This window comes from Lathyrus oleraceus, chromosome 6, assembly GCF_024323335.1.
Source record: "Lathyrus oleraceus cultivar Zhongwan6 chromosome 6, CAAS_Psat_ZW6_1.0, whole genome shotgun sequence".
NCBI classification, from domain to species: domain Eukaryota; kingdom Viridiplantae; phylum Streptophyta; class Magnoliopsida; order Fabales; family Fabaceae; genus Lathyrus; species Lathyrus oleraceus.
In genome coordinates this window covers 108435543-108445686 of record NC_066584.1, presented here as the reverse complement: position 1 = coordinate 108445686, position 10144 = coordinate 108435543, and positions in this window count along the sequence as shown.

The window sequence follows — 10144 nt, the reverse complement described above, 5'->3', positions numbered from 1 at the left end:
CTCATTCATGCTTTCTATTGCTTGATTATTTAACATGTTCATATTCCCATTCATTGTTTAAATGCTCCATTATTTGATTCTTTGGTTTGATTATATATTGTTTATTTATCCGATCTGATTGATAACTGTTGCCTACTTGTATGATGTATGAGGCATATATTCTTATTGTTTGTTCGCCATGAACAATCCCCATTCATAACAAATATACCCCTCTCCCATAAAGTGTATAATATTTATTTCTTTATCTCTTTAGCCACCTGTTAATACAAGAATTAAAATGAACATACGATAACCATTTCAAAATAAGATCAAAAGCTTGATCCAACGTTGAGTAATCATTTTCAAAACTTAACAGAACCAGCACGCGTTCATCCATCCTCTTGTAAGTCGATTGCCTCAGGCATCGCCATCTACCTGTAAGTCGATTGCCTCCGGCATCGCCATCTACCCTTATCCGAAACTCCTATCCGCGCTCCATTTGTCGACTCTTGTTCCGTTTAGGTAGCACCCATTAGGTAGAACCCTTTGTATGATAACATAGGTAGAATTCCCTTATTCTTTGCATGCTAAAATTAGGTAGATGTTCCCCTTTGTAAATCCTAACACATAGGTCCATATTGCATGACAACTCTAGAGCGGAGCTTCCCCACTTTTAGACCTTCCGTGCGTCTCCGATCTTGTGGCATGTCAGTCTGTTCTATTGCAAAGAGGTAACTGCCTAAGACTCGATTCAGCGAGTTGCGACACCTACTGCTAGGACGTTGAACACACTGCCCACCCTCCTTTGACACAGCTGGTGTCCTCTTTTGTAAGTCCATGTTCAAATGGCAATCCTTAACCCTTAGTTAGTCGAACTACGTTTTGCTCTGATTCTCATTCCAGATGAGATACGTAGGCATAAGACCCGACGTCTTACCGAGCACACTTCTCTTTAACCCATAGGTAGCCGAGATACGAAGACTCTGATTCTCATACTCATATGAGATACGTAGGCAGTGGATGCGACATCCTTGCGAGTCATTTTCTTTTAACCTTCCTTTTAGTAAATAGTACTTTAGATACACCTACACCCTTTAGATTAGAACAACACTTATGAAAAGGGCTCCCTAGGAGTACCTAGGATGTTTTGGGTGCTTAAAACCTTCCCGTTGCATAACCAACCCCCTTACCCAGATCTCTGACATTTTTACTAGTTTTTGATTCAATAAAACTTTTAGGTTTTTGTTCGCTTTCTAACCATTCCTTTGGATAAATAGAAGTGCGGTGGTGACTCGACTTGTATGGTTTACCTTGGATTTAGTCAATATCTCTAATGGTAACGAATACCCCGCTACAACGGTCTCAGCTTCTCGGACCCCAAATTAGAGATAGTAATGCCTAACCACAAATGACTTGTGTGACATTCATAACTCTAAAAGGGTCTCACTAAGTAGATGGGTCTCAAGCCAACTTATTAAGCACTACTCCACACAAGTCGAACATGACTATACCATCCTTCTATCTTAATTGCACTCAAGTTTGGGTTAGAACTTATCTCACCACTCAGAGATCACCAAGCAAAACAAGAAGATTATTTCATACAAACAAATATACAAACATCAAATATACAATGATATACACGCACAAAAGTAGGCTAAACCCACTGGAGACTACTCCCCAACAGAGTCGCCACTTAATTTTTGTAGCGGTAAATGCATGACCATCAAGCTATGGATAAGCTAGACGTCAAAAAAATCAGAGTCGCCACTGCGTTTTTATTGTTTCCAAGGGAAAAGGGAAAAGTACGAACAAAACCAAAAAATCAAATAAAAACTAATAAAATACCAGAGATTATAGGTAAGAGGGTTGGTTACACAGAGGGAAGGTGTTAGCGCCGAAAGTGTTTTAGGTACTCCTATGTGGCCCTTTCTTGTGTGCATATGTGTTTTTGTACAAAATGATGTTTGCAATAAATAGAGTGGGGGGATGAGAAAATAATTCATTAATTATATTTTTGTGTTTGACAAGACCTTCAGACTTATGCCTACGTACCAACATAAAAATTAGGGATCAAAACCTCGTAGTCCGTGGTATAAATTTCAAATTAAATGAGTTGCTTTTAACAAAGATTTAAGTTTAACAAAGGCACAAAAGGCCTAAAAAGGTTTAAATGAGTGTTATTTCTTTTTGTCTTTTGAAGTTTTAAGTCAAATATAATTAAGTTCATTTACAAGTTTGATTAAGAAAAAGAGTTTAAAAATTCAATGGCATAAGGCCAAAGTTTCTAATTTGCAAAATGGTCTAAGTTTAGAAAATAAACACAAGCAAAGAAGATTTTAAAAGGGAGGGAGAGATTTGAAATTAAAGAAATGGGGAAGAGATGAAGAGACTAATCCTAAGCAAAAATTTAAAAGTTGAGAGTTGAAAAGATCTGACCAAGGGGCTACAATCCAATAGACAAGAATGTCATTTAGAAACCCAAATTTCCCTTGGACTTTAGAATCAAGCAATATCAATACACAAATTCCAAGATGAAGAGAAAGGCATCAAATAGAGATAGCCATATCCAAGCTTAGCAACTGCATGATCCTTCTTCATAATTCCCCATGTATCAAATGGCTTCAAAGAGGAGCATTAGACACATGTTTAAATTAACAGCTTCAATATGATCATGTTGTAGATGAGCTCAAATGGATCTTCAATATTTGCATCAGATGAAAGTTTTCTTCACAAGCACTTGGTTTCAGAAAAGTTGACATTGGCCAAGTCCTTTGCATAGGGAGTGTTGCCTAATTCTAAGTCCAATGTCTCAGATCAATCAACAGTCCACACAAAATGTATTTTAGGGTTTTTGTTCTTATTATGTTCATTAATCTCAAAATATCACAAATACCAACAAGTATATACAAACACAATATATCCACAAAGTATGGCTCAAGTGAGCAATGTGAAAATCACATTAAAGTAAACAAATTGAATGGTATGAATAATGGCAAATGAATAAAGGCTTGAAATTAAAGTGCATAAAAGTAAATGGCTTGAAATTAAATGTTAGTGGTTAGTGGATTAGAAGTTAGTATTGCTTTTGCTTTGGTTTTGTTTAAGTCATTCTTTGGAGAACACTCAATCCACTTATCACAAGCATGGATCCTTGAACCAAGACATCTTCCAAAGGAAGGAAAAAAGGCCAAGTTTCCACACAATACCATGAAAGAGGGAAGACTTACAATCTCACTTACTAGAATGCTATGCCTTTTGTGTCAACAATTTAGCGCTATGTTAAGCAATCATAATTGGACTTATGTAGAAGTCACAACTATTTGAGGCCGGGAAATAGAGATTTTTATGTTAATCCACGTTAGAGACATAGTATAATGGACTATGCTCTCAAAATATACCACACACAAAAAGAGTATGCAAAAAGGTGGACCTAATCTCATCTATACTCATGTTGATTTTGCAATCAACTAGTCTTAGGATCTAGAGATATCATAGGCCCATGACATGAATGAATAAAGAAGGGGAATAAGATGAAGGGGGAGGGGAAATGGAATCAACACAAATTGGTCAAAGGGGGACTTTTACCAAATTAAGATCCTTCATTCATTTTGAGAGATGAAATATACATTTCATCAATCCCCTAAATCCAATTATCTTAACTCAACAAAGTCAAATCAACCTTGACCAAGGCCCAACAACACAGGTCAAACTCAACAAATCAAAATTAGAAGCTCAACACAATTTATTTTGCATTTAAATAATTAAAATCAACTAAAATATGCATTAAATTAAATTATGGTTTATCAAATTCCTAAAACCTCATCAAAACACCAAAGAAATGGCCATGATATTTATCATAGGTCAAACAAGGTCAAAGGACCTTGGAGAAAAAAAAATCATCATTTTTGGAAACTTAACACTATTTTTAAACAATTTAAAAAATTCACAAAATCAATTAAATCATGAAAAATATTAATAATGATTCAAAAAATAATTTTAATTCCGAAAATAAAAGAGGAAATTATTTTTAAAAAATTGCTTAAACTCTCATATTTTTTGGATCAATATTAAAATTAATATGAATTAATGAAAATCAAATAACCAGAAAAAACGTGGATCATTTGATCTCCCTCATTAATTGAGGTGGCATATCAAGTGGTCACAAGCGCGCAATCCACGATGGATTCTAGTCAGCGCGCCACAAACTTGGTAATCCAAACCAACGCACGAGATTATTTCATTTCAAAAGGATTGTGTGGCTCTAAACACGCCAACTCAGCACCGGAGCTACAACTCCAGTCTCCTTCTCAGGCGAGCCTCGTCGAACTGGTACAGTCATAACCATCACCAAAATTAAAAATAAGAACATGATTTCAAAGTAAAAATGGCACTGAGCTCGAATCTGCCCTCAATTCATCCTAACTCCAAGTATATTGAAAGATACAAGGAGTTGAAATTTGAGGTGCACGAGCTGAGTTGCCTCGATTTGACCTCAAAGCAACTCAATCTTGTTGCCTACATTGGTAGGACTTCAGACAACCGAGGATCCAAGAGAAATATGGAGAATTGAGTGAGAATCGAATAGATGAAATTTTCTGGAAAATACCTTCAATGCAGGTCTGAATTCAACTGTTCTTACTTTGATTCATGCTTGATCTTGCTCAGAATGCTTGCAGGAGTAGATTAAAATGATCAAAAGGCATTGGATCCCTGGAGTTTTGAATCTCAAAACAGTGAGATTCAAACTCAATTTCCAATAGAAATTCTCAGGTTTATTCTCTCAAATGGAAGGGTTTGGTGTTTGGAATCAAAGCTGGCACGAAGGGGTCATCATTTCTGATGCATAGGGTCTCTATTTATAGCTAATTCAAATGATATTTGCACCCTTGAAGTGAACTTCCAAATTTGGCAATGAGTGATGCATGGGTGCATGGGCGTGTACAGGCCCATGAAATCATTCCATTTGGTCCATAATTGAGTGTACATAAGTCTGAGATCATGTTGGAATGCTAGGCAAATGTGCATGGAAGTTTGAAGTTTAATCTTGTCAAATAATGATGCAAGGTTCAAGTCATGCGCAACCCATTCAAATCTTGTCCAAAATGGATGAAATTGGACTTTTTGGAAAGGTTAGATCAAGAGGAACAACTTTCATGTTTGACACTTTTTCATTTGAAGCTTTTATCATGATAAATTTTGAGGTGGAAGTTTGGAAAATTACACATATCAAAAAAAATTCTAAGTGTCATGCCATATGTTCACTTATTCCACCTTGGCTAACTTTTTATGTGAGCTCCAAATGAGAAACGTTCCTTCATCAAAGTTGTAGCTATATCAAAGTCCTTAACAATGGTCACACATTTGACCTCATTTGGATTTAATATGAAGGAGTTAAGCATTTTTGAAGTTGAGGAAAATCACTTGTTCAATGGTATTGGTCCAAAACATAAAATGTATCCTCATAAAAGTTTAATTAGCTCTTAAAAGTTTAATTAGCTCTTCCTCAAAACATAAAAGTTGAAGTAGATATCTTGAATTTGATTTTTCAACTTGGAAATATTTCATCTCATAAATATTGAGCAAGTTATGGCTTTGGGAAGTTGACCTCCAAATTAGGGTTTAGACAAAATGACCTATAATCTTTCACCATAAAAAATGACTTTTTAAGAAAAACTAGCTCATTTAGAATAACTTTTCTCTTGTAATCATTTTCATATGATAAAATTGTAGGAGATAGGGTATAGGGAGCCTCAGTTTTGATTAGATGAATTCCTCTGGTCAACCACCATGAACCAACTTGCTAGCTTGATATTCTCTTGACTTTTGGGACTTATGGAGGATCATATATGCATAAGATGATGAAATTTTAATTATTCCTTGAAATATTTGATCAATTGGTGAAGAACCTTGTTGAAGAAGTTACACAAGATACCCAGATGAATTAGGGTTTCCAAGGCAAACCAACTCCAAACTCTTGATGATTTCTTGATGTCGCACCCCGGATTTCCCGAATCCAAGTACAAACGCGAAAAAGAGTGGCGGAAAAAGAGTAGAGTCGCCAGCTATGTGCTTTTATCCCAAAAGGAGGGAAAGGTAGTACTGCATAACCAAGAGGGAACGGATAAAACAGAGTCTCGAACCAAAGAAAACTGAGTAAGGGGGCCGGTTACGTGAAGGGAAGGTTATCGCATCCCTTCACGTCTGTGGTACTCCACAGGATCCACGCTTGCTATTTATGTCTAAAGTGTGTGTATAAAAGTCTTATATGCGATGCGAAAGAGAGAAAATCAAAGTAGGGAAAAGAAAGAGTTATTGCTCGCACAGGCCCTACCCTGTTGCATACGTATCTCAAGAAGGATTGAGAATCAGAGCACCGTAGCTCGGCTAAACTATTTTTGTTTGTTTTGTGTTTTTTAGATGAACGACGTTACTACGCAATCTACCAGATGCTCGACCTTTGGAGACTTACTCACCTGTAGTAGAAGGAGTTAACGTGTTCTTAAGAAAAGAAAATCAAAGAGTTTGTTTGTGTTTTAGGAATGCTTATGCAAAAAGGAAGTCCTAGACGAAGGAAACGTGCTACCTTAATTGACATGCAGACGAGAGACTATACGAAGCCTAGCAGTCCTATGGGGAGACGATCACACCACACAAAAAACATATAGCATAAAGTAAACACACCAACAAGGGGGCTCAAGCATACATGGGTAGGGCTTTAGTCAAGAGGGGTCATATCAACCTCGGCAAACAAGCCATGGAAAAGTAATCAAATGGGCTCTTAACCACTGACATTGAACGTCAGGGTGAGCAGATCAAAAGGGTAATGAGGATAAGACCTCATAGTTCTTAACCCTGGACAAGGTGAGCTCATGACAAAGCGTGGGGGTTCAGAAAGATGGAACCCTCTCCACTGACTGACCGGACAAAAGATCTTGGGCTTTTGTTTTGAAGCATCGACACGTAGTGCGAGCATAAAGAACGACACACTGAATAATGGGGGATTGACTACTAATCCCTTTTATCCGTCAATTGCCTCTTCATGGAGGTCTTTAGCACTGGTGCCTCCTCTTGGAGGTCTTTGGGCACAAAAGTAAACACACAAAAACATTGCCTCCTATCGAGGTCTTCCAGCTAAGAAAGCGGTAAAATGCTGAAAAGATGTAAAAGGGATCAAGAGATCTACCACACGGATAAAGATCCGAAGTAACAGCAACTAAAGAAACAAGAAACCCAGAGATCTCTCAGGCTAGCACCATCAAAGAAAACAAGTCAGCAAAGCAATCAGAATAAATCTTCAAATGGTATCCCACAAATAAAGTGGAATACCAAGCAAGCTATCTCTTCAAGAGTCATGTGAGCCCTCACAAAAAACTCAACAAACACGTTAGAATAACAAGATGGGGTGCAATCAAGAGTTGCACCAAACGAAAGAATCCTAGCAACCACAGTGTCAGGTAAACAGTGCACGGATACGATAGAAAACATGTCACAACAAACACAAAATAGATTAGAGAGCAAACAGAAAAACTAACTACTGTCATGATCGCTATTGCTTCGCTTAGCGAAGCTTCGCTACAGGTTCACTTAGCGAAGTGCTAGCGAATGCCTACGGGTTCTGGGTTTTTCCTTGATAACAGTCCAATTTCAGAAATCCAAAAGTCTAATGATACCCAATCTCCCAAATTTCAGAAGCAAAGTAATTTAACATGCTAAGAATTGTTCTAAACATACATGCAAACCTAAAAACCCAATCTCCCAAATTCAACCCTAATGATTCATTCTACAGAATTTACAACATTGAAAGCATAAAAGAATGGAGACAGAACAAACCTGATTGAATAGGTTGATTGATTTTGAAATGTAACGGTTAGGGTTTGCAATGCAACAGTTAGGGTTTGTGTGAGATGGAAGTGAAAAGTGTGAGAGTCAGAGTGAGGGTGAGACTAAAATAACTTAAAATGGTTTTTTGGGCCCAAATGAGGGGCCATCTGAAAATTAAATGGGTTTCTACCACGCTCGCTACTGTCTTCGCCTAGCGAGCAGCTAGCGAATCATCTCGCTACTGTCTTCGCCTAGCGAGCAGCTAGCGAACATGACAGGATTTTGTTTTTTTCAAAACAGCATGCAAAGCACAATTCAGCAAGGTTCCATCAAACACTCCCAGACTTGGGTAAAAACATAGCTAGCACTTACTCGCTAGGCGAGCATCCAGCGAGCAGGCTAGCGAGCAATTCTAGTAGCAAGATCATCAAGGTTCACTGGAGCGAAGGAGGAAGCGTGGGCTTCGCCTAGCGAAGGATTGCTCGCCTAGCGAGCATGACAGTTCAGGAACATCTTTCCGAATTTGGTAACCTGTGCATTAGACCTTTGTTCCTTCAAGATTAATGTTTCGAATGATGAATAGACCCCATTTGAACATGTTGGAAGTATCTCAAGTCATTCCCTAGCCATTTGACCTTCAGTTGACCAACAGCTGACTTTTGACTTCACTGTTGAATTTTGAACTGTACTGAGCCCATTAAGCTTGATCCTTTAAAGAAAACCTCTGAAAATGAAACCCTAGCTCCCAAGAGCCCTACACAACATCCATAAGACCTTCAAACCAAATAATGCGTCTCAATCCTTGAGGAATCCTACTTTGACTTTGATACCCAGATGAATACAAGCTTCTTGGAAGACAAACTCTTGGAGCCGATTCTGATTGGCATGATGAAATGCAATATGAAATGTTAAATGACCTAAAATGAATGAATGAATGAGGAGGGCAAATTTGAGGTGCTACACTTGATCAAAATAACATGTGAAGACCATGGGGATTCATATATGATTCTTATATCCATTGTAGATCATTATTTATTGAGCTCCTTGCATTGAGGGTCTTAAACCCTATATGTGAGCTTGATAGATCAAAGGTGAGCACATTCCCTACCTACAAAAGAGTTAGTTTATACAAAGACATATTTTTGGTATTTTGGTTAGTAAAATTATAAAAATACAAAGTATTATACAATTACATGATGCTTGGTGATCTCTCCAATGCAAACCTAATGGATGAGGGGTAATGAGGACGCCAAGGTGTGATCTCAATGCTAATGCATATGATGAGATAGCATGAGGGATCTTAGGGTCAAAATTGGGATCTTACAGCAGTCTTGATGTAACTGCAAGCACATAGGTCTACATTCCTCCAATTTTTACAATTTTAAATGAATTTTACTTGTTGTTAAACTAACATTATTTATTTATAATGTTTTAATTACTTTTTCATACATGATGGATTGTGTCATACCCTAATTTTCAACCCTAAGATGTCAGCATTATTTGTATCATTTGCATGACATCTAGCATATTTGCATTACTAACCTATTAAAAATACAAAAAGATTTTCTATTTTGTTTGTCTTAAGTTAGGGTTTTGCACCAAGAGCTTTCAAAGATTGATCAATCAAGACTTGGCATGAGTTTTAACATTTCAAACTCCTCATCCTTGCCAAGTGATAAAGTGACTTCCATCAACAACAATCAAGTCCAATATCATTCCATCTCAAATTCATCAAGGCCAGAGTTCATATGATACCCTCAATTAGGGTTTTGACCCCAAAGTCAACTGATTGACTTTTTAGCCAATGCATGATCCCATAGCTTGAAGCATGGTTTAAAGACTTCAAATACATCATAAGTGATCCATTCACATCATTCAATGTGCCCAAGAGATCCCATTCATTAAAGATTACAAGAATTGGATTCATTTGATACAAAGTCAACTGAGGCAAAGTCAAAGTTTGACTTTTGACATTTTTGGTCAACCATGGACTTCTCAACTCAAGGATCATGAAAATATGGTTGATGGATGCATTTGATCAAGATAAAATAAGAAATTGGAGGTTACTTGCAAAAAGGGCAAGATTTGGTTTCGTAAATTTTTTTAAGTTATGAAAAAAAATACATGTTCAAGTACCCATCTTTCCAAGGCTATAACTTGTGGTCCAAGCCACCATTTTCTTTGCTCAAATTATTATATTAAAGGTATTACTTCATATTTCAAATTTTTCCTTCATGATTGGTTCCCAAAAAATGCAAGTATTTCAAGTTATGAAACCATGAAGTTGGTACCATAAAATTGAAACACTTAGAAAAAAATTTCAACCGAATCTGCCTTCAAAAAG